Below are 25,700 nucleotides of genomic sequence, written 5' to 3'. Positions count from 1 at the left end.
ACATACTGTACATATACATTCACTGTACAAACATACATATACACATACTGTACATATACATTCACTGTACAAACATACATATACACATACTGTACATATACATTCATTGTACAAACATACATATACACATACTGTACATATACATTCATTGTACAAACATACTTATACACATACTGTACATATACAAACACATATGCATACCTACACTCATGCATATAATCATGTTTCATCAAACATAATTTAACGTTGGGGCAGCACAGTAGGACAGGAGTTAGTGCGTGTGCCTCACAATAAGAAGGTCCTGGGTTCGATTCCAGGGCTCGGGGTCTTTCTGTGTGGAGTTTGCATGTTCTCCCTGTGACTGTGTGGGTTCCTTCCTGGGTACTCCGGCTTCCTCCCACCTCCAAAGACATGCACCTGGGGATAGGTTGATTGGCAACACTAAATTGGCCCTGGTGTGTGAATGTGAGTGTGAATGTTGTCTGTCTATCTGTGTCGGCCCTGCGATGAGGTGGCGACTTGTCCAGGGTGTACCCCACCTTCTGCCCGAGTGCAGCTGGGATAGGCTCTAGCACCCCCCGCGACCCCGATAGGGACAAGCGGTAGAAAATTGATGAATGCATGGAATTTAACACTGTTCCCTGTGGGGAAACTAGGTAAAACACAGCACACTGATAAAGCTTAACCTATTGTCACTATAACAATCTACAAGGTTAATACAGTTTGCTTCTATTTCTTCCCCTCCATTTATCTGCTTTCTTTTGTATTTCAAGTTATCATTACATATATGTATTGTTGCATTCGAAACAATTGTATTGTTGATAATAAAGGTAATTATTGTTATTATTCATTATCAATAGTGCTATTTCTATTGGTATTTGTATTGCTCTATTTGTAGTGTAATAATGCTCATTGTCATTTCTGTGTTATTAATATTTACTTCACTAACTGCTTCTTTTCTATCACTTTTACTATCATATTTGTACATATCATATTTGCTGATGCTGTTCTGTTGTTTTTGTTGTCTGTCTTATCCCCCTCTTGTCCCCGCAATTTCCTTCTCTGTCTTTCTTTTTTTCTTCTTTCTATCCCCTCCTGCTCCGGTCCATCTGTGCCAAACATTCAATAAATCCATTAGATAAAGTCAAATACAAATAAGGCAACAAGAGAAGTATCCCACACTTCTCTTTTGTACAGTAAATCTGCACATATGGGCATCTACATCAACTATATGATTTGCCTGAGTGGCTGGACAGGACAACAAACAAAAAAAAGTACAATTTTCTTTTTTTGTCTTATTGTAGGAAACAACATTGACACTCAACAATAATAATTTCAAGCATTATTTTGAGACCAAATTTAGCACGAATGTAATCATAATAAATAATAATAATAATGCAAGTAACCTTTTCAAATGCAATAAACGTATTTTGCATTAGTATTTTCCTCTTAATTGTTCTTACTTTACGATACTGGCAATGCTAGCAGGTAGCGACGAGCCAGGCTCTGTCTGTGCATGTTGTTGTGTGTAAGACACACACATCAGAATACACTCACACACACACACAAATCTTTCACGTCACAAGTGTTGCAAAAGTAACTTGTAAATCGAGAGTTCTTGCTCCATACAATTCTAATTGCACACACATTTTTTTTTACCCACAGACAAATCATAATACGGACAGACAATTGAAAACACGCACACACGGCTCTGATTACACACACGTGCGAGCACGCACGCACACACACACACACACACACACACACATATATATATATATATATATATATATATATATATATATATATATATATATATATATATATATATATATATATATATATATATATATATATATATATATATATATATATATATATATATATATATATATATATATATATATATATATACATACACTACCGTTCAAAAATTTGGGGTCATTAGAACACTGGAGTGATAGTTGCTGGAAATGGGCCTCTATACACCTATGTAGATATTGCACCAAAAACCAGACATTTGCAGCTGGAATAGTCATTTACCACATTAGCAATGTATAGAGTGTATTTCTTTAAAGTTAAGACTAGTTTAAAGTTATCTTCATTGAAAAGTACAGTGCTTTTCCTTCAAAAATAAGAACATTTCAATGTGACCCCAAACTTTTGAACGGTAGTGTATATATATATATTTATACATACAGTATATATGTATAATATATTTATATGTATATATATATATATATATATTATATATATATAGCTGTGCACACACACACATGCACAAATACATACTTATACATGTATATATATACATGTATATATATGTATATACTTATACATGTGTATATATATATATATATATATATATATATATATATATATATATATATATATATATATATATATATATATATATATATACATATATATATATATATATATATATATATATATATATATATATATATATATATATATATATATATATATATATATATATATATATATGTGTGTGTATTGTTAGATTCCCGTTATTTGACTTACAAGCTCCTTTCTGCGAGTCGTCTAACTCCAGCACTCCGTACCACGGGTCCTGTCCTTCTCGGTGCAGACGGGGTTCTCCGCGCTGTTCCACCGACGTAGGCGCTACTCTGCTGGATGGCGAGGCAATGCGCCTAGCTCTACTACCCTGTGTTGATTCAGCGTCTGTCCCCCTTGCCCTTGTGGTACACTCGGTAGAGAAGCCTCTCTTTCCAAGGTCGAGTTTAATACACACAATTCCCGCTGTTTTAATGGTAGCTTGCCTCTATGAATCTTGGCTTTTGTTACTGACTAGGTTTGGATTTGAGGGCGTTGGAAATGAACAGCCCTACAGGACATAATTGTTAGTGGACTCCATTAGAGTGACCCTTGAGAGCTAGGTGTCGTACACACTGTGATCCTATGGTTTATCGTCGAGGACGTGTCGGTAGGTGAAAGGTTGAAAGGATGCAAATTTGGCATCTTGGTATAATGCTTTTTAATGCAGGTTCTTCATGAATCTTGATATAATGCCCCTTAATGCGGGTTCAATGGCACAAGCGTTGCACAGCGTTAATGAATCATTTCACAAAAATCATGAGAAGTTGAAATATAACAAGATATAAAAAGTAACAAATAAATCATCAAAGGGTGTCTAATTCAGTTCAAATGAAAGTTCGAATTGGGTCTTACTTTGAGAGGTCCTTTGTGGTGGGTCCCCTGGAGGGGGGCCGGGGTTAGGTCGAAAGTGGCCGAAAAGAGTCTCTTGAATTTGGGCAAACCCTGACGTGTCACCCGGCCGAGTGATCCGTCGTCGGGCTTCTGCTGTGCCGGCCGGAGAGGGAGGCCAGCAGGAGCAGTGGAGTCGGTCCTGTGCGAGCCTTGGGGGCCCGCGGGGCCAACACCCTGGTTCCTCTGGTAGGACAGGAGGTCCGGGTCCTCTCGTTTGGTCACAGGGGGAGATCGGAATGGAGCGAGGTCTCTCGCTTCGTCGAATCGGGTCCTTCTTGGAGAGTTTTGGGCAAAGTTCTTTGTTCCAGTCCAAGTTGCAAAGAGACCTCTCAATTGCCCATTCGATGCTACGCGCACGTAACTTGACAGTCTATTCTTGTTCTTAGAAATGAAGGCTATTCCACAAAATTGTTTGGGTGACCCCAAACTTTTGAACGGTAGTGTGTATATATATATATATATATATATATATATATATATACATATATACACACATATATGTGTATATATATATACATACACCGGCCCCCGGCCAAATTGTTTTAACCCAATGCGTACCCCGAGTCAAAAAGTTTGGGGACCTCTGCCTTAGAGTCATATTATTTGGTACATGACAATTGCTAACTGTTATTAAACTACCATTAAACTAAATTGTTAAATTAGCATTCTGAATTTTTTAGCCAATTCTGATACCGTTTACTCCATAGTCATACAACCTGATACTTGCCAAATGCTAACATTGGGATGCTAACTTTTTTTTTTAGCCATTTTTGCAGGCGTACAGCTTACAGTCATCGCACCTGGTACGTGACACATGCTAACTGTTAGCATGTTAACATTAGCATGCTACATTTTCCAGCTAATTTTGTATGCGTAGGCCTCACAGTCATATCACCTGGTACTTGTCGCATAACAAATGTTGACATTTCATTTTGAGTCGTGCGTTTCCGTGGCTTGCACGAACGGCATTCACACGGATTGTCGTTTACATGCGCTTTGCTGCTAGCGGATCACCCACAAGGTTGTTGTTGCTAATGTGCAATGGCGATAAAAGCCTATTCCTATTTCTAGTCCATTGAAGTACCCAAGTTGCTAACTGTCAGGCTTGTCCCTGACAGTTTGGTTAAGTTTTAGTTTTTCCTCTGTGTTTGTTTTATTTCCTGTCAGCACTCTTATTTTGGTTCAGTTTCCTGTTTGTCTCTCTGAGTGCTGTGTCCACTCAGCTGTGGCTGATTGGCACCTGGCCAAACCTGGTGTCAATCAGCCAGCTGCTATTTGAACCTGCTTTGCACTCCAGTCAGGGCTGGAGTATTGTCGTCCGAGCTGATACTTGTCGATGTCTTTGATTGCGGTAAGCTGTTCCTGTTTAATAGTTCCTATAGCTATTTAGTTTGCTGGCTCCTAACTTCTTGTTTTTCTGTTAGCTATATCCTAGTGACGGGTTGATGAGGCGTCATAAAGCGTTTCGACACATTGCAAAACTGTATTGATACTGTGTCGATTCTGCTGGACATTAAAAATCCCTACAGGCAACCTATGGATCACCTCAACTGACACTGATTTTATGACCTAGTATATACAATAATATAAACCAAGTCATTGTATTTCATTTAGGATTATTTCATATCTTCATTTAAATGAAAATATATTTTAATCTTTTTTAGATATAGCCAATAAATAATGTAAACATGTGTCATAACATGGAAATCTAAGAGAACGTGTTGTGAATGAGGATGCTTGTGGACTGGGAATGTTTGTATTTTTTTTTAAATTTTTTACACATTTTTATTTAAAAAAAAAAGTTTTTCCAACGTATTAAATTTTAGACGATTTCACTTCTTAGTTATTATTTCTCCGGCTGTAGAAAAGACCCACTCACAGGGCACAGAGGAGGGGTCAGTGTGACACAGTTCGCGTATCGGTCACGTGACCGAAACAGCTCATGATCGGTCACGTGACTTTCTAAAAGCAGTACGCGCACCGATACAGGGTTTTGCTCTATGACAGGGATGTCCAAAGTGCGGCCCGGGGGCCATTTGCGGGCAGGTCATTTTTTAACGACCCATTTTAAAATAATATTAAAAAAATTAAAAACATAAAAAGTGGTATGAAAGACCAAACAGGTGAAATGTAACAACATGTTGCAATGTTTACTCTAATAACACAAAGCTGCCATGCAGGCTGTTTCTTTCCTTAAAAAATAATAATGAATCAAAATCAATGTTATTATGAATTATTGACCTATCCGAGGCTCCAATTACGTCACATTAAAAATTGCACTTTGAGATATTTTTTTGGGAAAATGTTGCATATTTTGTTTGCCATATAAAGAATTTAGCTGTTTTTTTTTTTAAAGAAGGGCCTAAAACGAACAAACAAAAAACATAAACAACAATACAACGTATAATTTACGGATAGATCTGAAGTTGATCTCGAGATTATTGTGTTAAAAGTAAACAGTAAAAAAAATGTATAATTAATTTTTTAACACTTTAATGAGTAGGACCCTTTTGGTTCCCCAATAATTTTTATGTGATTTGTTTTTAAGTGTCATCGCTCAAAAAATAATAATGAATTAAAATCAATGGTGTTATGAGTTATTGACCTTTTTAAGGCTCCAATTATTATATAATCTGAAATATTCCACTTAAAAATTTTATTGGGTGAAAATATTGCATATTTTGTGTTTTTTTCATAAAAAAACTGGGTTTTCTTTGACAAAAAGAGCATACGACTTATATCTTTAAAAACGTTATATTGACAGATAGACCTAATGTTGATCTAGGGATTTAAAACTTGAATAATAAAAATAATAATACTGAATAATGACACAATTTTAATATTTTTTTTACCAAAACCCTTTGGGGTCCCTGGGATCAAGCCTGAGTGGAGGCCTAAATGTATATTTTTTATACATATATTAGATTGTTTTTTAAAATAAAAAAATATCCAAATGGCCCCCGCTTGCTTTGATTTTTCAGTGTGCGGCCCTCAGTGGAAAAAGTTTGGACACCCCTGCTCTATGAGCTCGATGCATGCGCCGATGCATCGGTGTTGCTGGACCCATCACTACTATATCCAGTTAGCTGTTAGTTATTCCTAGTTCCTGTTTACTCGTTCCTGTTCCCTGTCTCCAGTTTGCCTGTGCCTGTTTCCTGGTTTGTGTTTTGCCTCATTTTTATGGACATTAAATCATGTTTTCCTGTACCAAGCCTGCCTTCTCCGCATCTTGGGGTTCGTCACCAAAACAGTGTGACACTAACCATAGTATTGGTGCATTAGTAGGGATTAGAGTACACAGAAACAAATGACAAAGTGGCTTAATTTTGTCCCTTTAATGCAAAGTCTGCACCGTCTTTGGCGTTCGTACGTGGACCTTTCGGTACCTGTAAAGCAATAATAAAACCTCCTCTGTGCTGGTTAATGCTGAGGAGACCAAGCGCTTGTGAACAAGCCGCCATCAAAAACAACGCGTATAAGGCAGTCGGGTGGTGTGTCCCGTGCACCGTTTGCCGGCGCTAAGCTGGCATTCAATTACAATCGCCTCCGGTTTCCACAAGATAGCAGGGGAGCAGACACTGACAGATACCAGTTACCCGGGCGACAGAAGCTAATTAGCAAGTGCGGGACTAATGGCGAACAGCGGCTCGTGTCTCGCGGCAATGATGACGGTGAAATGAGCAAAGGGTTTCTCTTCAAAAAATCTCTGGCATATCAAAAAGGAGTTGTCTCCTCATTTGCATTGCACGTTGAATAGGACCTACTGGAACACATTCCCACTCCGTGTCTTCCGTAGAGACGGACAAAAAAAGGACGGAAGGGCAATAGAGTACATAATGGCGCATGATGTGTTTTGACGGACACTCGAGGGAGCGCCTCGGAAAGACGATGATGGACTCATCTCTGGCTCAGGCGACCGCCTTGACAGTCCGCCGAGGACGCCGGAAATAGTCAGCCAGGTTGATGGATTCCGTAGGCGGAGGTGTGGGATTTAGCCGCCAGACTCATCTCCAACCTTGGCCGTCCAGCTGCGACTCCTGGAAGATAGGGGGGTGGGTGATAGTGAAGGGGGTTATTAGCTTTGAGAAATCCTTACAAATAGGCAAGAGAACAGGATATTAAAAGGGAGCAGCCGAACGGGAAGTCCTTTTTACGGAAACGCTAGATTATTTGAGGCGATGGTGGGAAACATTTGGCAATTAAAAACAAGAAATGAAAGCACAGTGGAGGATTCCAAAAACATCAAACCTAAATGGTTATTCAGATTTTTTTGGTTTAATTTAGTGTAGTCTTAGTCTTTAAGACAGTGTCAACACATGCACATACAGTAGGGAAGGGATTCAGATTCATATGGCCCCCATACCTGGGTGGAAGTTCATCATTTTGCAATGCAGTCTGCTGAAAATAATGGAAAGTGCCACTCGACATAGCAACTGACGCTGTGGTCAAAGTTAAAATTGCCAGAAAACACGTTTTTAAGATATTCAACACTCTACTGCCATCTGGCGGCTAAAGTGGATCGCGCACTAGCCACCCCCACCATTCGTCACGTTTCCTGTGTCGGGTAAACCGAGACGAATGGGGTAATTGGAAACCCCTTCCGACTGTACATTTAATAAATACATTTAAATAATCACTATTGCTACTGTATTTGCAGGCTGCCCAACAATATTAAAATTGTTAATAAAGTCTGTTTTATATTCAGGGTTTTAAGATATTGGCGATAAATGAATAGTGTGTGAATGTGAGTGTGAATGTTGTCTGTCTATCTGTGTTGGCCCTGTGATGAGGTGGTAACTTGTCCAGGGTGTACCCCGCCTTCCGCCCGAATGCAGCTGAGATAGGCTCCAGCAACCTCCGCGACCCCGAACGGGACAAGCGGTAGAAAATTGATGGATGGATGGCGATAAATAAAACGGAGCCAACAGTCCAGCAGCGAAGAAATATAATATATTGTTTTATTGCATTGTATCTGTTATTAATTATCATTATTTCCATACAACGGTCTTGAAAAAGAGGTATTGTCCTACAGTATATTTAGGGTGGTCTTATACTTGGGTCCATGCGGTATTACAGCAGAAGTCTGCTCATTTGTGTCCCCCTGTGAAATTGTTGTTTATAAAAAGTGCCACCTGCCCACAAAGTTTGCAGTTGTGTGTTTTTTGTGTAAATCTGCTAAAAAAAACCACAAAAACCAACCATCCTGGGCAAAAACAATATGTAACAATATGTTAAATGTGTGCTTTCATGTTTAGTTATTACACTTAAGTCAACTCTTGCAACAGCAAGGACAAAAAAGATTGAATAGAATTAACTTTTTTTTTTTTTTTTTTTACTTCGCTCAAATCCCACATCAACTTGAGTCAAAAAACAAACAAACAAAACACTTTATTTATGTTTATTTTGGCCATTTAGATGCCCATTTAATCAAAAGAATCACATGGAATTACATATTTTCCGTACAATACATGTTAGTAAGCTGGGTATAAATAAATATATGTCATAAAAATATGCATCGTATTAGCAACTAGAAAATTCCTGCATAAATTTTGACGGGCCTGCTATCTGTGCCCTGGACCTCTGAAGATGGTGCCTAGTGTCCGAATACGTGAGTTTTAGGTGTAAGTGTACAAAATGAGCTACAGAGCTAGCCTAAAACGTTAGCATGCTTACATGACAATGCATGAAAATGTAGCATGTGTGCTAATGTTAGCATGCTAACAGTAACAAGTAATATGACTAAGGTGTATGGCTGCGGAAATAGAGAAAACATTGTCAAATTTCATGAAAAAGTTTGCATGCTAACAGTTAACAAGTGTCACGTAACAAGTTATATGACTCTGGGGTAAACGGTTGCAAAACTAGTTTTTTTTTTCGTTCGTGAATAGCGTCGCCATGGTAACATGAAATGTTCCCAACTTAGAGTACCCCCGTCGGCGCAAACGAGACTTTTCCGACGGTATAACATAAGTGGGGGTTCGTTGGCCGGTTCGCCTCGTATTATTCGCGGCAGAATAAGATAGAACAAATATAATAATAAAAGTTGAAGTATGAGCAATAATAATATGGGCTGCTTGCATTGCTTAGCAGCATGTTAATGGGCGCTTGCATTGCAGCAGGCCCATAATAAAATGAATTTCGATGCACTGTTATGTTTTTCCGCAGTGTCAAGTTGACTTACTGCACTGCCACACACACGCTCCAAAATTAAACCTTGGAATTAGAAAATGCACAGTTAAAAATAATGAATATAATGGAGCTTAGTGGGGACATTTTGTCCTTACTTGAAGAAATAATTCCCAGCATTTGATTGACCGACATTTTTATTAGAATTTTAAAATTGAACATAAAAAAAAAAAAACCTGTTCAGAAATAATACATAAAAAATATAAAATATGTCTAAAAAGGAGCAAATATATTCCCAAAATTATTTAAAAAAAAGTCCCTCTTGTCATGTTGGTATGGTGTGAACTCGCATAATATTTGTTTCCTGTATTACTTCCTGTCTTGTCTTGTTTCCTTTTCCTGTTTTCCGCCGTTTGCCACTATTTCCTCTGTCTAGCTAGAGCGTCTCTTCTTGCAGATGTATTATTGAAGTCAGTCAGTAGGATTTGCATGCATGACTTCCTTGATGAAAAAAGATGAGAAGAGTATCATTTCATTCTGGTTCACGGTTGGCGTATCGGACCTGAGGACAGCCATGAAGGCTAATAAGAAGATCCTACTGGTACTCCGTGCCACATGAAGACCTTTTGTTGTGCGTGTCGAAGCATGTCACGGATCTCTTTTGATTCTGGAACTTGAACGGCTTAGGACGTCTTGGTGCATTTTGAAGCGTTTGACAATTTACAGAAATACTTCATTTTGCCGGCTTTATCCGCACATTCTAATTGAGATGACTGTGTGCGATTTTAACAGGCTAAAGAAGATGCCTTCTGAGTGGAAAAACCCCGAGGGCATTGCGAAGAGATGCAAAATGTCAAATCAAAATAGATACAGATATTCGACTCTGAATGATCAAAAACTTAGCATTCACTTTATCTCACTCTAATCGTATCTTTTTGCAGCCTTTTGCTTCTTGTCAGAAGGGGAATGTAAATGAACTTGTCATCCACCAAAGGAAAATACAACACTGTATTGACACGCATGTTATGTGGTGGTCCTCCAATCAACCTTTCAGAAAATGTATTTTCAGGATTCAAGATTGTTTATTGTCATAGGCACAGTTAAACAGTTTGCCGTACAATGAAAATCTTACTTTGCTAGTCCACCCTTCAACAAGTCACACGCTACTTAGCTAAAACAAATAATAAAAATGTTATATACAAGGCGCAGTGAGTAACATAACATTATTGCACATTCTGATTGACAGTCACAGTATAATTATGGAGGTGACATTCAATGTGAGTGTGAATGTTGTCTGTGTGATGAGGTGGCGACTTGTCCAGGGTGTACCCCGCCTTCCGCCCGAATGCATCTGAGATAGGCGCCAGCACCCCCCGCGACACCAAAAGGGACAAGCGGTAGAAAATGGTTGGATAGATTTCAAGGACTGGCTTCAAACAAAGCTTCTGTCTTCAGTCCATTGGTGTGTTCAGGCCGTCCCACAGGAGAAATTGGCTTAAACATAACAAAAATGCGGGTGACAACTGTATTGTATTGTATTGTATAGTGAGCTAGGATTAACTTTAATTTTTTCTTAGTGGATCCTTGGTCGCAGTGGATGCACAGAAAAAAAAACATTGGTGTGCATTTTGATGAGGTTCCCTTAGCACAGACCTGGGCAAAATACGGCCCCATGCGGCCCAATAAGATTTTCAATCATAATTTTTTTAAACCTTTAATATCAAAACTGTAGCTGCCATTATGTTGTGCAGTGCTGTTTTTAAATGTCCAAAAGTCTTGAACTATAGAAAGTATTTCAATGGTTGAAACCTGCGCTTTGGAGTGTTATACGAGTTATTACGGTAATCTACGTCACAGCAGCTCAGAGCAGGAACAAACCAGAGTGGGCGGGGTTTGTTTTCAGAGCAGCCAGCCCCAAACGCATCAGTTCCCGGAAGCAAATTTTCTGCATAAAAGTGATAATATAGCATATTGTACCCTTTGCATTCATATTTTGCTGTTTGTTACATTTTTGTTGTGTTTTTCTTGATCGTAAAATATGTCTGTGGAGGAGCTGGTCTGAGAAGTAAAAGAGGAGCGATGTTCATATGTTGTTAATATTCAGTGTTTTATTGTTCATAGTTAATATTGTAAATCTCACTTTCTTTACTTTAATGTACATTTTGGGTGTCCCATTCAGTAAAAAACTGTACAATTCCTGTCAGTTTTTTTTAAGGTGGTCTATCATCATTTTCTTTTAATTCTATCGGCCATTGTGACTTTTGGTATTAGTGTTCCTGAAAAAAAGGGGCCCAAACACACATACTGTACAGCAAATTCTTACAGCTAAATGTGTATATATATATATATATATATACACACATTGGCCCCACATATGCACCTCCTGGTACCCTAGCACCTCCAAAACCCTCAAATCTAAACTCCAAACATCCCAGAACAAGCTAGTCAGGTTACTTCTAGACCTCCACCCCAGATCCCACCTCACTCTTACCCACTTCTCCAAAGTGGGCTGGCTCAAGGTGGAGGACAGAGTAAAACAACTTGCACTGAGCCTAGTCAATAACATCCGCTACACCTCCCTGATACCGAAGTACATGTCAAATTACTTCCTTAACGTAAATGACCGCCATAACCACAACACCAGGGGGAGCTCCACTAACCACGTTAAACCCAGATTCCGAACTAACAAAGGTCTTAACTCATTCTCTTTCTATGCCACATCAATGTGGAATGCGCTCCCAACAGGTATAAAAGAAAGGGCATCTCTATCCTCCTTCAAAACCGCAATAAAAGTTCACCTCCAGGCAGCTACAACCCTAAACTAACACCCTCCCCGGATTGCTAATAATCAAATGTAAACAATCAAATGCAGATACGTTTTCTTATGTCTTCTGATCTCTCTCTCTCTCTCTCTCTCTCTTCTATGTCCACTACTTGCTGTCCATATGATATAATCAAAAAACCAGTCCCCAAAACTCAAAATTGCGGTTTAGCGCCCCTTAGGACGAAAACACAGACAAAACTGCCTGTAACTCCCAGTAGGAATGTCGTAGAGACATGAAACAAAAACCTCTATGTAGGTCTCACTTAGACCTATATTTCATAAAATGACAACCCCCAGCAAAAATCAACAGGAAGTTTTGCAATTCCCCCTTCAAAACAAAAGTTGTGTAAAAACAGTCACCTTTTTTCAAACATTATCTCCTCTTAGCGCTTTTGTCGCGTCGGCTTCAAATTAGCACAGGAGAGAGATTGAACCCTTCTGATTAAAAATTGATGAAAGCGTTTTAATTACTGCTCCGGTTTAGATTTTATGAGCCCTCAAAGTCGGTCCCGTCCATCGCTGCTTGCAGCTTTAATTATTTTAGATCTTTAAGATCGAAAACTATCGCTGCCATTATGATGTGCAGTGATGTTTTCAAATTAGCGTAACTCATTTCGCAACATGTACATCTGCGGTTTATAGTCCGGTGCGGCTAATACATTGAAAAATATATTAATTTACCAATGCGCTCTATAGTCCGGAAAATACGGTATATTCTATCATAACAACAACATGACTGCAAATTGTTTGTTGCTTCTTTTGGACTGCTTTTGTATGTGTGCACACACTCCCTGCGCATACGTGTTGACAAGACCGGGTGAGTGACTGCCTAAACAGCATTTATTTTACCTGGGCCGGTAATTTCTTTTATTACATACACTCAGTAATTGGGGAAAAATATAGACAATTGTAAAAACAAATGTGTGCCGTTACACCACAAATGGTAACCTAAGCTAGCCAATGGTGTTCTTGTTATATATTTTTTTGCTTTGAAAAATGTTACTATGAGCAAGCTGCAAACAGCACCTTTGAGTGGACTATCAGCGCTTGTTCATGTGAAAAATAAGGCCGATTGAATCTCTTCGGCTAATTCTTCACCCTCCACCCAGCTCTTCCATCTACACTGAAATCAAAGCGCCGTGTAGTCTGAGTTTGCGACGTTCCTTCTAATTTGTACATTGGAAGGAACATTAGACCAAAAAAGAACAGCGGGGTTGCTGCTTTATGACACCGCAGCACCCCGAGAACAATCAGAAAAGCCATCAAAGACAAACAACAGAGATGAGACCATGAAACTTACAAAAAAAAAAACGTTTTGCGGAAGAATTCAGGATAATGAGCAAGCAAGTTAAACCTCGGTAATGCTTAAAGATCATTACCACGAGGATCAAACGTATCCCACACAAGTTCTCTCCAAAGGAATGGGTAATTATGACATATATTTTACATGTTGCACAACGAATATACAGATAAGCTTCTATGGAAACAATTCATTTGCATACTTCTGTTTACCTGGAGCAGGGTTCAGGGTTAGTTAGAAGACTCTACTGGAGAGAAGATCTCTGGGGAAACTTCCAGAATAGTTCAATGTGTGTTTACATTTTACATTATCATCATGGGAGGACCTTACTAATCTAACAGAGTATGTTTATGCTTATATAACTTCAAGTAGAACTGCACTTTTTTGGAATTTTGTCTCTCATTCACAATCCTTACATGAGACAAAAACTTTTTTTTTAAATGCATTCTAACTTGTAAATAAACAATAGCAAAAGTCAGCTTACAATGGTTCTAAAAAAACATCCAAAATCCTTCATCATTGTTTTATATGCATGCTGTAACAATATATGAAATGTAGTAACAGGCACATACATAATAACATGTAATGTTTCGCTCATTTTAAGTATTTTTCACAGACACATTGCGATGTTTACTTTTCCCTTCAACGACAAACATAAAGCATAATGCAGCAGTATTGCCAAGTGCTGAATAACATATACAAACTTCGAACACGATAAAACAAACACCTACTCCATCCAATCCAATCCAGATTTCAAATAAACAATACAAGGTTCACAAAGGGCTGCACAATTTTAAAAGCAGGATAAAACTAAGGACTTACTGTACAAGGTCTGCTCTCACTGGGATGCTGACTGATGCTGACAAAATTCATAGCTTCCGGTTTAGATGAAAAATGAATCATAATCTTCACGAAGAGTTAAAAAAAAAGTGCAGAAAACAAGCGTCTCTTTGTGTCTTTTGTGCCATCTCTGGGTGTAAGTTAAATGTCAAAGTTGACCAACTTCTCAGCTTCTGGCAGCAACTTTCTACTGCAGTGGTCCCCAACCAGTCCCCAGTGGACCGGTACCGGTCCTTGGACCGATTGGTACTGGGCCGTACGAGTAATTAAAAAAAAATATATATACATATATATATATATATATATATATATATATATATATATATATATATATATATATATATATATATATATATATATATATATATATATATATATATATATATATATATATATATATATATATTTTTTTTTTTTTAAATTAAATCAACATAAAAAACACATTAAATACATTATATATCAGTATAGATCAATACCGTCTGCAGGGACACAGTCCGTAAGCACACATGATTGTATTTCTTTATGCCAAAAAAATAATTAAAAGATTGATAATTTCATAATGTGGGACACATTTTCAAGTGTTGACCGGTCCACAGCTATAAAAAGGTATTATTTATGATCTATAATTAACTTTCACCAACTCAGAGGCGATGCAGCCGCTCACCGGCTCAATATGACATTATGGCAGCAAGAACTACTTAGCTCTCTGGGATTACGGCGCTGCCAAAATGTTGTTAATTAGCAGTTATAATAACAATATCGTGAATACTTGGTTAATATACAGGTCACGACATATAAATGGAGTATTGTTGGCGGTTTTTGGAGTTTTTTACTCCTATTAGCAGCATTGTTAGCCACCTTGTACTGGCCATATTTTACGACTTTCAGTGCATAAAATAAGAAAAACGTGTGTTCTTGTCTTATACAGGGATTGTAAATGACAGGCAACGTTCCTAAAAAGACATATATACATTTTATATTTTGCATGCCTTAATATTGACAGCAGTTAACTTCTTTTTAAAGTCGTGTAGCAGTTAATAGGTTACTTAAACATTAGCTACATAGTTAATAAAGGCTTTATGAGTGTAACAGCTTGAACCAGGAACAGATCAATTCTAACTCCAGTATTTCCCATGGGAGAACATTAGAGGCTATGTGGTCTGAATAATCTTACTAAAAGAGGATACTGCATTTTAAAGGATATACTTACATAAGCTATTGGTCATCAAATGTTTGTGCTGACAGTTCATCTAAAATCAATGCAACTCTAACTGTATATCCATAAAAATACAAACGTGGCGGCTGCCTGCAAGATGCTTGGCTTTGCAAAAGGTTGCAAACCCAGTGACAATATCTAATTTGACCAAAACTAATGTGCAAAAATGACCCCACAGTATGGGGTGGTAAGAAGGTGAAAGCTCTAGAATATTCCTTGGCTGGCAACATAGCGTAATCATTTCCTGATACTCGCTACTGGTTGCTTGGCAACCTCAAAAGAGGATACTGCAAGTAAATGTCAAACCAAACATTAGTTTTAGCATTTATTGGACAGATACAGTTCATCAAGGTTACCAGAGCTATATATTACATGCTTATAGTACAAGCATGCGTTCTAGAATGTGCATAAATCATGCACCTACAACTCAGCGGCAATTCACATCAATCCAAAAAATACAGACCAAGGCTTTTCAATTTCATTGTCACACTTTTACAAAGGGAAGGACCTTCATTGTTATTCTTGTTTTATATACAGTATAATGTTAAAGCAAGACTTTTATATTCACATTTTAACCTCACCAAATGGATAATAAACTCACAAATAAAGTTATACATTGTAACAGAAGCAATATCTTTACACGAGTCGGACGAGCGTTTTGCTGTTTTTAGGACGCTACAGCCAAAACACCATAACATATATATATATATATATATATATATATATATATATATATATATATATATATATATATATATATATATATATATATATATATATATATATATATATATATATATATATATATATATATATATATATATATATATATGTGTGTATATGTATGTATGTATGTATATAAACATATGTATATATGCACATGTGTATATACACATTTTTATATGTATATATACACATATGTGTATATATACATATATGCTGGAATTGTAATTTTCCTGAGGGAACTCTCCTGAAGGAATCAATAAAGTTCTATCTATCTATCTATCTATCTATCTATCTATCTATCTATCTATCTATCTATCTATCTATCTATCTATCTATCTATCTATCTATCTATCTATCTATCTATCTATCTATCTATCTATCTATCTATCTATTTAAGGACAAATACAGACAAGTCTTTATTCATCATTTGTATCAACATTTCAGCTTTGTCTTATTACATTACGTATTTTACTCTTTTTGCCATTTTTTATGTTTCTTTTCTGCAATGTGGTACGGGTGCATAAAAATGCTGCGGATGATAAATGGCCCTTGGGCCACACTTTGAACACCACCGTTTACCATATTACACAGGAGATAACAGGAGAGTATCCATAAACTGTGTCTTAATCTTCTTAGCACTTATGGAAATGACAAAGGTTTGGTTGCTTCTGGAGGTTTTCGTTGTGTTGATACTTGTAAAGTAACTGCATTACCCAGAAGTCTTGGTGATAAAGCAGTACCGGAAGTATAGACCAGTGTTTTTCAACCACTGTGCTGTGGGAGATTTTGCAGTTTCACCTATTTGGGTTAAAAATATTTTTTGCAAGCCAGTAATTATAATCTGCAAATAATGTGCCGTTGTTGAGTGTCTGTGCTGTCTAGAGCTCGGCAGAGTAACCATGTTATATCATACCATACCAGTAGGTGGAAGCCGGTAGCTAATTGCTTTGTAGATGACGGTTTGTCGTGATCACAATAAGCAGATGACAGCGGAAGGCAGTGTGCAGGTAAAAAGGTATCTAATGCTTAAACTAAAAAATAAACAAAAGGTGAGTGCCCCTAAGAAAAGGCATTAAAGCATAAGGGATGGCTATGTAGAAAGAAACTAAAAGTGAACTGGCTACAAAGTAAACAAAAACAGAATACTGGAAGACAGCAAAAACTTACAGCGTGTGGAGCCGAGACGGCGTCCACAAAGTACCCCCGTACATGACATGACAACAATGTCCACACAGAAAAGATAGCAACAACTTAAATATTCTTGATTGCTAAAAGAAAGCAGGTGCGGGGAATAGCGCTCAAAGGAAGACATGAAACTGCAACAGGAAAAGCCACCAAAATAGGAGCGCAAGACAAGAACTAAAACACTACACACAGGAAAACAACCAAAAAACTCAAAATAAGTCACGGCGTGATGTGACAGGTTGTGACAGTACACCTACTTTGAGACAAGAGCCATAGTGATACATTGTTGGTTATGGTTTAAATTCATATCCAACAATTGCGACAACGACTTTTTATTGTCTACTGAGTTTCATTTTTTAATGATTTCTGCTGGTGGTGTGCCTCCGGATTTTTTCAATGGAAAAAAATGTGCCTTGGCTCAAAAAATGTTGAAAAACACTGGTATAGACTATCCTACTAGCAAATAGACAAACAAATATAAACAAAGAGTTGCTGTTACCGCATTATTAAAACAAACAAGAAACATAGCATTCTGCACGCGGTTGTATGCACGCTCTCTGGGCTTGTGGAGGCGGATTTATGATACATCCGCCGCACACCTCATACACATCTGCTTCTGTGGGGCCAATTGTGCAACTTTGACGCTATATTTAACAGGTGGAGGTTTGCATTAAAAGTGAGGAGTGTGTCTTGTGTCATGCATTTATTTGGTATTAAGAGCAGATCCGCCTCCACAAGCCCAGAGAGTGTGCATACAATCGCATGCAAAGCGTGTAGAATGTTATGTTTCCATTACAATTTGTTTATCAGCGAAAGCGAACCAGAAAGCTCCAAATCCGCGTTTGTGAGTTGAATTGTGTCCTCAAATAAATGAACGAATGGGAAACACTGGCATGTGTGTGTGGAGCGCCATCTGTCTGCAGACTAAAGTGCTGAGCGCTCTTGCAGGAAGGAAGAGCCCAGTTGGAGCTAGGTGCCATTTTAGACAATGCCATTGAGCTGGGAGGAATAATAAAAAACATTTAAAATATTTTTTGTTCTAAGTCAACATAATATTTTCACCACAATAGTTACAGTAAATTCCTTAAAATTTAAGTCAGAGATGTGAGTTAGGTATAGAATCTAAAGTTTGTTGATGCTTTATCTGATTAAATAGATTACAGGCATGATATTAGAGACCTCCAAACACTCCAACATACCCTTTTGGTGTGATCACACTAGTAATTGGTGTGAAACGTGTTAACTCTAATAGTTTCCCCCATTTATTCATATTACATAGTCATGTCAGCGTGTCCACCCACCTGTTCTGCTGTTATAGTTTGTAGCGCTACCTAAGGATACGGAGACATACTTGTTGGTTAAAACAATACGATTTTTTTATTCTACCGCCACAGCAGCACGACTCAAAAAACATCCACGTCAATAAAGTCCAACAATACAAGGGTGCTGCTGAGGCAATGCTCACCGGAATGCAAAAAGAAGGTTGGCAGAAGAAGTCCAAGGAACACCAGGGGGAAAACAACAGCTAGCAAAGGGCAAACAATAATCCGGCAATCAGTCAACACAAAAGACACGACTGAAGTAGTGCACTAATTGGGGATCTGCCAGCAAAGTGAAGTTGCAGCCTATAGTGCCTCATAGAAAACAGACATAAAAAAAATTAGAGTCTCAAACAGGAAATACAGAAGGAAGCCCAAACCAAAGTCAGATTTGTCAAGTGGGTGGCAGACCAGTTTTCTGTTGGCTAATAGAGATGTGACATTCGCAAACGAGTCAAGTCTTTTGGAAAGCTCTTTGAAGGAAACAATAAAAACCGAATGGCAACTGTGAGTCTTTCATTTGCAAGCACTTCTTGCTCATGCGTCTCAATAAATTTCAAAATTGTGTAAAAGCTATTTGATTTTAGGAGTTCAATTCAGATTAAGAGAACACTTAAAGGGGACCTATTATGATTTGTGTCTTGTCTGACTTACAAACTTTTTTACAACGTTGGTTACTTGTGTTAAAGGCCTACTGAAACCCACTACTACCGACCACGCAGTCTGATAGTTTATATATCAATGATGAAATCTTAACATTGCAACACATGCCAATACGGCCGGGTTAACTTATAAAGTGCAATTTTAAATTTCCCGCCACACTTCCGGTTGAAAACGTCTATGTATGATGACGTATGCGCGCGACGTCAACGGTTGATACGGAAGTATTCGGACCCATTGAATCCAATACAAAAAAGCTTTGTTTTCATCCCAAAATTCCACAGTATTCTGGACATCTGTGTTGGTGAATCTTTTGCAATTTGTTTAATGAACAATGGAGATTGCAAAGAAGAAAGCTGTAGGTGGGATCGGTGTATTAACGGGTGGCTGTAGCAACACAACCAGGAGGACTTTGAGGATAGCAGACGCGCTAGCCGAACGACCACACCTAGACTTCCTCCATCTCCGGGCAGCCAACCGTAACGGTGATCGGGTGAAGTCCTTTGTCGTACCGTCGATCGCTGGAACGCAGGTGAGCACGGGTCGTGATGAGCAGATGAGAGCTGGCGTAGGTGCAGAGCTAATGTTTTTAGCATAGCTCTGTCGAGGTTCCGTAGCTAAGTTAGCTTCAATGGCGTCGTTAGGAACAGCATTGCTAAGCTTCGCCAAGCTGGAAAGCATTAACCTTGTGATTTAGGGCTATATAAATAAAAATTGATTGATTGATTGAACCGTGTATTTACATGTCCAGAGTTTGGTAGTATTGTTGATCTTCTGTCTATCCTTCCAGTCAGGTACTTATTTGTTTAGTTTCTATATGCAAGAAAACCCGATGCTATCACGTTAGCTCAGTAGCGAAAGGGGCTTCACCGATGTATTGTCGTGGAGATAAAAGTCACTGTGAATGTCCATTTCGCGTTCTCAACTCTCATTTTCAAGAGGATATAGTATCCGAGGTGGTTTAAAATACAAATCCGTGATCCACAATAGAAAAAGGAGAGAGTGTGGAATCCAATGAACCCTTGTACCTAAGTTACGGTCGGAGCGAAAAAAGATACGTTCTGCACTGCACGCTAGTCCTTCACTTTCACGTTCCTCATCCACAAATCTTTCATCCTCGCTCAAATTAATGGGGTAATCGTCGCTTTCTCGGTCCGAATCTCTCTCGCTGCTGGTGTAAACAATAGAAAAATGTGAGCAGTCCTTCCTCCGGTGTCGTCACGCTACTTCCGGTAGGGGCAAGGCTTTTTTTTATCAGAGACCAAAAGTTGCAAACTTTATCGTCGTTGTTCTATACTAAATCCTTTCAGCAAAAATATGGCAATATCGCGAAATGATCAAGTATGACACATAGAATGGATCTGCTATCCCCGTTTAATTTAAAAAAATTCATTTCAGTAGGCCTTTAAACAATACCAAAGCATCACATCATTGGGTTCATGCAATCGGGTGTGAGAGCACGCCGTTTTAGATGTCTCTGAACGCGGTGTTTTGCAGTCCGGCTACGTTGTGAGGTCATCGTGAGGTGGACGTACCTATTTGGACATTAAGTAAAGCTATCAGCCCCAGGCCCTAAAAAAGTCTGCAGGATTTAGTGCGATTTTGTTCGGGCTCCAGTGCTCTGAGATGCCCTACCGGCAATATTTAGAGATGCTACCTCCAGTAGAAGCATTCAAGTCCTATCTGAAAACTCATTGATATACTACAACTGTTTTAGAGACCCCTTTGTTAACTAGCTGATCTGCACCGTCCACCCCCGCTGGGAGAAGATACAGGTAGCCACGGATCATTTCTGGAGAGGTACCAGTCTGGATGGGGTGCTAGCTGATCTGAGTTGTATTCCCGGAGTTGACCACTCTTCCACACGCAGCTGTGGGCTGACCTGGCTGAGCACGGAACAAGATTCCCCCTATGACTATCTGTTGGCTTCCCGATGGACTGGACTCCTACAATATCTATGCATGTGTACCTAATGTTGTGACCGAGGGAATCTATATACTGTTAATGACGTTTACATTGGACCGTGTCTGGAAAAATATTTGCGGTGACGTGTGTTTTCAAGATATATATTCAAACCGTGTACATTTTCGAAAGATACATGTGAATACTTTTTGGAGAGGGTGAGGCGTGCTTTCATTTGCAATATAAAGGGATCGCCTCCAAAAACGAACATCTTGCACACATACGCAAAACGTAGGTTATAAATTTGGCTGTGGAGCAAAAGTACGTTGTACACTAAAGCATATCCAATACATATCATCTAGACCGGTGATTCTCAAGCTGCGGTACGTGTTCGGGCTCTATCTAGTGCAGGGGTGTCAAACGTACGGCCCGAGGGCCGGATCAGGTTTTATCCGGCCCGCGGGATGAGTTTGCTAAGTATAAAAATGAACCTGAAATTTGTGAATGAAAGAAACAGCTGTTCTAAATGTTTCCACTGGATGTCGCGATAGCAATTCTTTGTATCTTTGTAGATGACGCTACATATGTACAAAATAAACCACATGATGTTAGTACATCAGTCGAGGAAAATGATCAAACTACATAAATAACATCCTGTAATTTGATTTTGATATATATATGTTTTATCTTGATTGAAAATTAACACCAATGAGTTGACTGATGAACATTATCACATAAGTTATTCAGAAAATATAAATAATGACAAATAAAGTAGATATACTATTAACCGCAACAGGTAATTGTAAAGAAAACAACAACATTATGATTTGTACAATTTCAGAACGTGCTTGTTCTATTTTTAAACGAAGAAAACAATCTGAAGTTGTCTTTATTTTTAAGTTATCGTGCTGTGATTTTACCAGTCCGGCCCACTTGGGAGTGGATTTTTCTCCATGTGGCCCCTGATCTAAAATGAGTTTGACACCCCTGATCTAGTGGAACGCCAATGAATCCCTTGACTAAAGTACAGTGTTTGATTTTCCTATTTTCAAACACAATGTCACTGTTCAAACGGCGTGTAATGTCACAGCGGTCAAAAATATTAGATATACTTGTTAAATAAAACCTCTGCCTTGATTTTAATGAATACTTAGACCTACTATCCTACTGTATTTTAATGTTGGTCATACTTGGAGATTTTTTCTGAGGTGGTACTTGGGTGAAAACGTTTGAGAAGCACAGATCTAGGTGTGTTTTAATTGTAAAATAGGTTTATTATTAACTGTGAACTAGACAAATGTATTATATATATTTCACTCTGTTTGTAGTGATGACCAATTTGGAGTTCCGTTTGACTTTCGGGGAAGGGTTGATGGTGGGTCCAGCCGCTAAACCGGTTGAGAAACATGGCTTCATACGACACGAATGCTCTGCTCCTGCAATTATATTAGTTGGTCCCAAGTTTTGAACTGAGCTCGCAGGCCAGTCTGATGTCCTTCATAGGTCAGTTTTGTCCCAAGGGCAGCTAGTGGAATAATAGACAGGCAGACGGTAGGTACACTAAGGCCTCTCCAATTAGTTCTCATGAAAACAAGCGTTTTGTGGACCCGGTCCAATTCAACAAATGCTTAGTTTTCTTCCCCCCCATCTTCTTGGTCAAGGTACCCAACCCCTGGGCACCTCTCCAAAAACCACTGGCGGGCCTTGTGGTGTTAATTATAAGGCTTTTACCCCCCTGGAGGCTGGGTTGAACATGGGAGTGCATTAATCTTTATTCTTCACTTCAGACTAAAGGATCGTTTGAAGAGACTCCTGTGGTAAGCCCCAAAGGCAAGGTGACTGAGTAGCAGGAGGAAGGTTGAAAGAGGAGAAAAATATACAAGTCGCGGTTTATGCGCCGCTCGCACCGGGACGCCAGCCGCCTCGATAGGTGAGTGCGTCATTTGCCCTGCCACTTACATTCTCAGTATGTTAATCGGATTGAATATTTAAAGTGACACAGTATGACATTCCCGGGCGACCTTCTCCCACCTGTGTTGTGATTTATTTGTTTCCCGATGCGGCGTGAAGGTGACCGCCAATTTACAAGCAGCTGAAGGACTACGACATGCTTATTTTCAGCATCGTTTTATCAAGACTCTTTGGACTGGGCATGGAGGTCGGCTCCAAACTCTGCAGCGACAGCAACATCGGAGGTGACGCGGCCTCTTCGTTTTCTTCCGTGACATTCAAGCCGTTTGGTTTTAATGATGGGTGGAAATGACGCAGTTACACACTTCAGTGGGAGCACAACTCGGAATTACAAGGAAAATACTGCAGCAGCTACACAAAACGAGAAGTCTAGGAATCAACTCATTTGTTCTGTTTTTTTTGCTTTTTACCTGCGTACACCCTTTCAAAACAAAGAGTTCATGTGCAAAAATAGATGTCTCAATTGTGCTTGTTTTGAGTAATGTTTTTGTAGAACTTTGCATGAAACAGCCATCCTGCTGATGTGGGTTAAAATTGAATTGTTTCTAAAAAAAAAACCCCACTAAATGATAGTCTCAATTAATTCATAAAAACATAGGAATTCTGATAATTTTGTAGAAATTTTGCAGCAAAAACAGACTACCGTATTTTTTGGACTAAGTCGCAGTTTTTTTCGTAGTTTGGCTGACTTATGTGTGAAATTATTAACACATTACCGTAAAATATAAAATAATATTATTTAGCTCACTCAAGTAAGAGACTAGACGTATAAGATTTCATGGGATTTAGCGATTAGGAGTGACTGATTGTTTGGTAAACGTATAGCATGTTCTATATGTTATAGTTATTTGAATGACTCTTACCATAATATGTTACGTTAACATACCAGGCATGTTCTTAGTTGGTTATTTATGCGTCATATAACATACACTTATTCAGCCTGTTGTTCACTATTCTTTATTTATTTTAAATTGCCTTTCAAATGTCTATTTTTGGTGTTGGGTTTTATCAAATAAATTTCCCAAAAAAATGCGACTTATATATGTTTTTTTCCTTCTTTATTATGCATTTTCGGCCGGTGCGACTTATACTCCGGAGCGACTTATACTCCGAAAAATACGGTAATCTTATCAGGTGCCAGCCTGGCCCTGAAAATGAATGAAAACAGATCAGTGTTTTCAGAGGAATGCTTATTTCATCACTGTAATGAATTAATTTCGTCCAAACAAACACCCTTTTTGGCTGATGCCTGGCCAGGGGTGTCCAGGGTTTACATTGAACGCTGCATACTGACATCGTTACATTGAGAGCTGCATCACACGACAACAACAGCAGAGTAAACAAACGATCCAGAATTCCCAAAAAAAGTGCAGTTCCCCTTTTAAAGAAACTTCTCTCTGATTAGCGCCAGTTTGTTGAATTTACTGTCACAAGTGGTGAAAAAGTGTATTACAACTGAGTGCAGCAACAGACCACAGCTGGGAAAAAAAGAGTTTTTGGCGGCCCTCTAAGGCTGTGGTTCTCAAATGGGGATACGCGTACCCCTGGAGGTACTTGAAGGTATGCCAAGGGGTACGTGAGATTTTTAAAAAATGTCTGTCAAAAAGAACTGTGAAAAGAAATGCAACAATGCAGTATATAGTGTTGACAGCTAGATTTTTTGTGGACATGTTCCATAAATATTGATGTTAAAGATTTATTTTTTTGTGAAGAAATGTTTAGAATTAAGTTCATGAATCCAGATGGATCTCTATTACAATCCCCAAAGAGGGCACTTTAAGTTGATGATTACTTCTATGTGTAGAAATCTTTATTTATAATTGAATCACTTGTTTATTTTTCAACAAGTTTTTAGTTATCTTTATATCTTTTTTTCCAAATAGTTCAAGAAAGACCACAACAAATGAATATTTTGTAAATTAATAAATCAGAAACTGATGACATAGTGCCGTATTTTACTTCTTTATCTCTTTTTTTCAACCAAAAATGCTTTGCTCTGATTAGGGGGTACTTGAATTAGAATTAGAAAAATGTTCACAGGGGGTACATCACTGACAAAATGTTGAGAACCACTGCTCTAAGGGACGCTCACGGCCCAGCAATGGGCCACCAAATGGCCCTATGGTTAAGAAACACTGATTTTGTGGTACTTAGTTTAAAATGTGGTACTTGTTTTTTGAGCATGGACTCTTCAACTATACTACATTCAAAAGGAGAAGACTGAATAGTTTGGCATCTATGCTAGTGTGTAAGCCATACTTTCGTACCAGCATAGTCCGTGTGGTGCAGTTGTGTTGTGTATTCCGTTTGTGTTTACTTGTTGTTGGTTTTGTTTGTACCGCGAGTTAGAAGGCAGCTGTGTTGATGACCTCCTGTCAG

At 38.5% G+C, this 25,700-nt stretch overlaps 1 protein-coding gene and 1 long non-coding RNA gene across 3 annotated transcripts in view; one reads left to right on the top strand and one right to left on the bottom strand.

Annotated features, from left to right (window-relative positions):
- Positions 1-3,030: 3,030 nt before the first annotated feature.
- The window catches only part of cd276 (CD276 molecule), a 234,835-nt gene continuing 212,165 nt past the window's right edge, over positions 3,031-25,700 (bottom strand). For both annotated transcript variants that reach the window (XM_062024208.1, XM_062024215.1), the window contains one exon: positions 3,031-7,289. The gene's annotated coding sequence lies outside the window, so the exon portion shown is untranslated. The remainder of the gene's footprint in view (positions 7,290-25,700) is intronic.
- LOC133632031 (uncharacterized) lies at positions 13,523-23,730 on the top strand. Its single transcript, XR_009821646.1, has 3 exons — positions 13,523-13,627; positions 23,138-23,280; positions 23,421-23,730. It is a non-coding gene; the product is annotated as an uncharacterized LOC133632031 (long non-coding RNA).

Source organism: Entelurus aequoreus, linkage group LG02, assembly GCF_033978785.1.
Source record: "Entelurus aequoreus isolate RoL-2023_Sb linkage group LG02, RoL_Eaeq_v1.1, whole genome shotgun sequence".
NCBI lineage: Eukaryota > Metazoa > Chordata > Actinopteri > Syngnathiformes > Syngnathidae > Entelurus > Entelurus aequoreus.
Note: the sequence above shows the minus strand (reverse complement) of the source record. Positions and strands in the feature narration are given on the sequence as shown.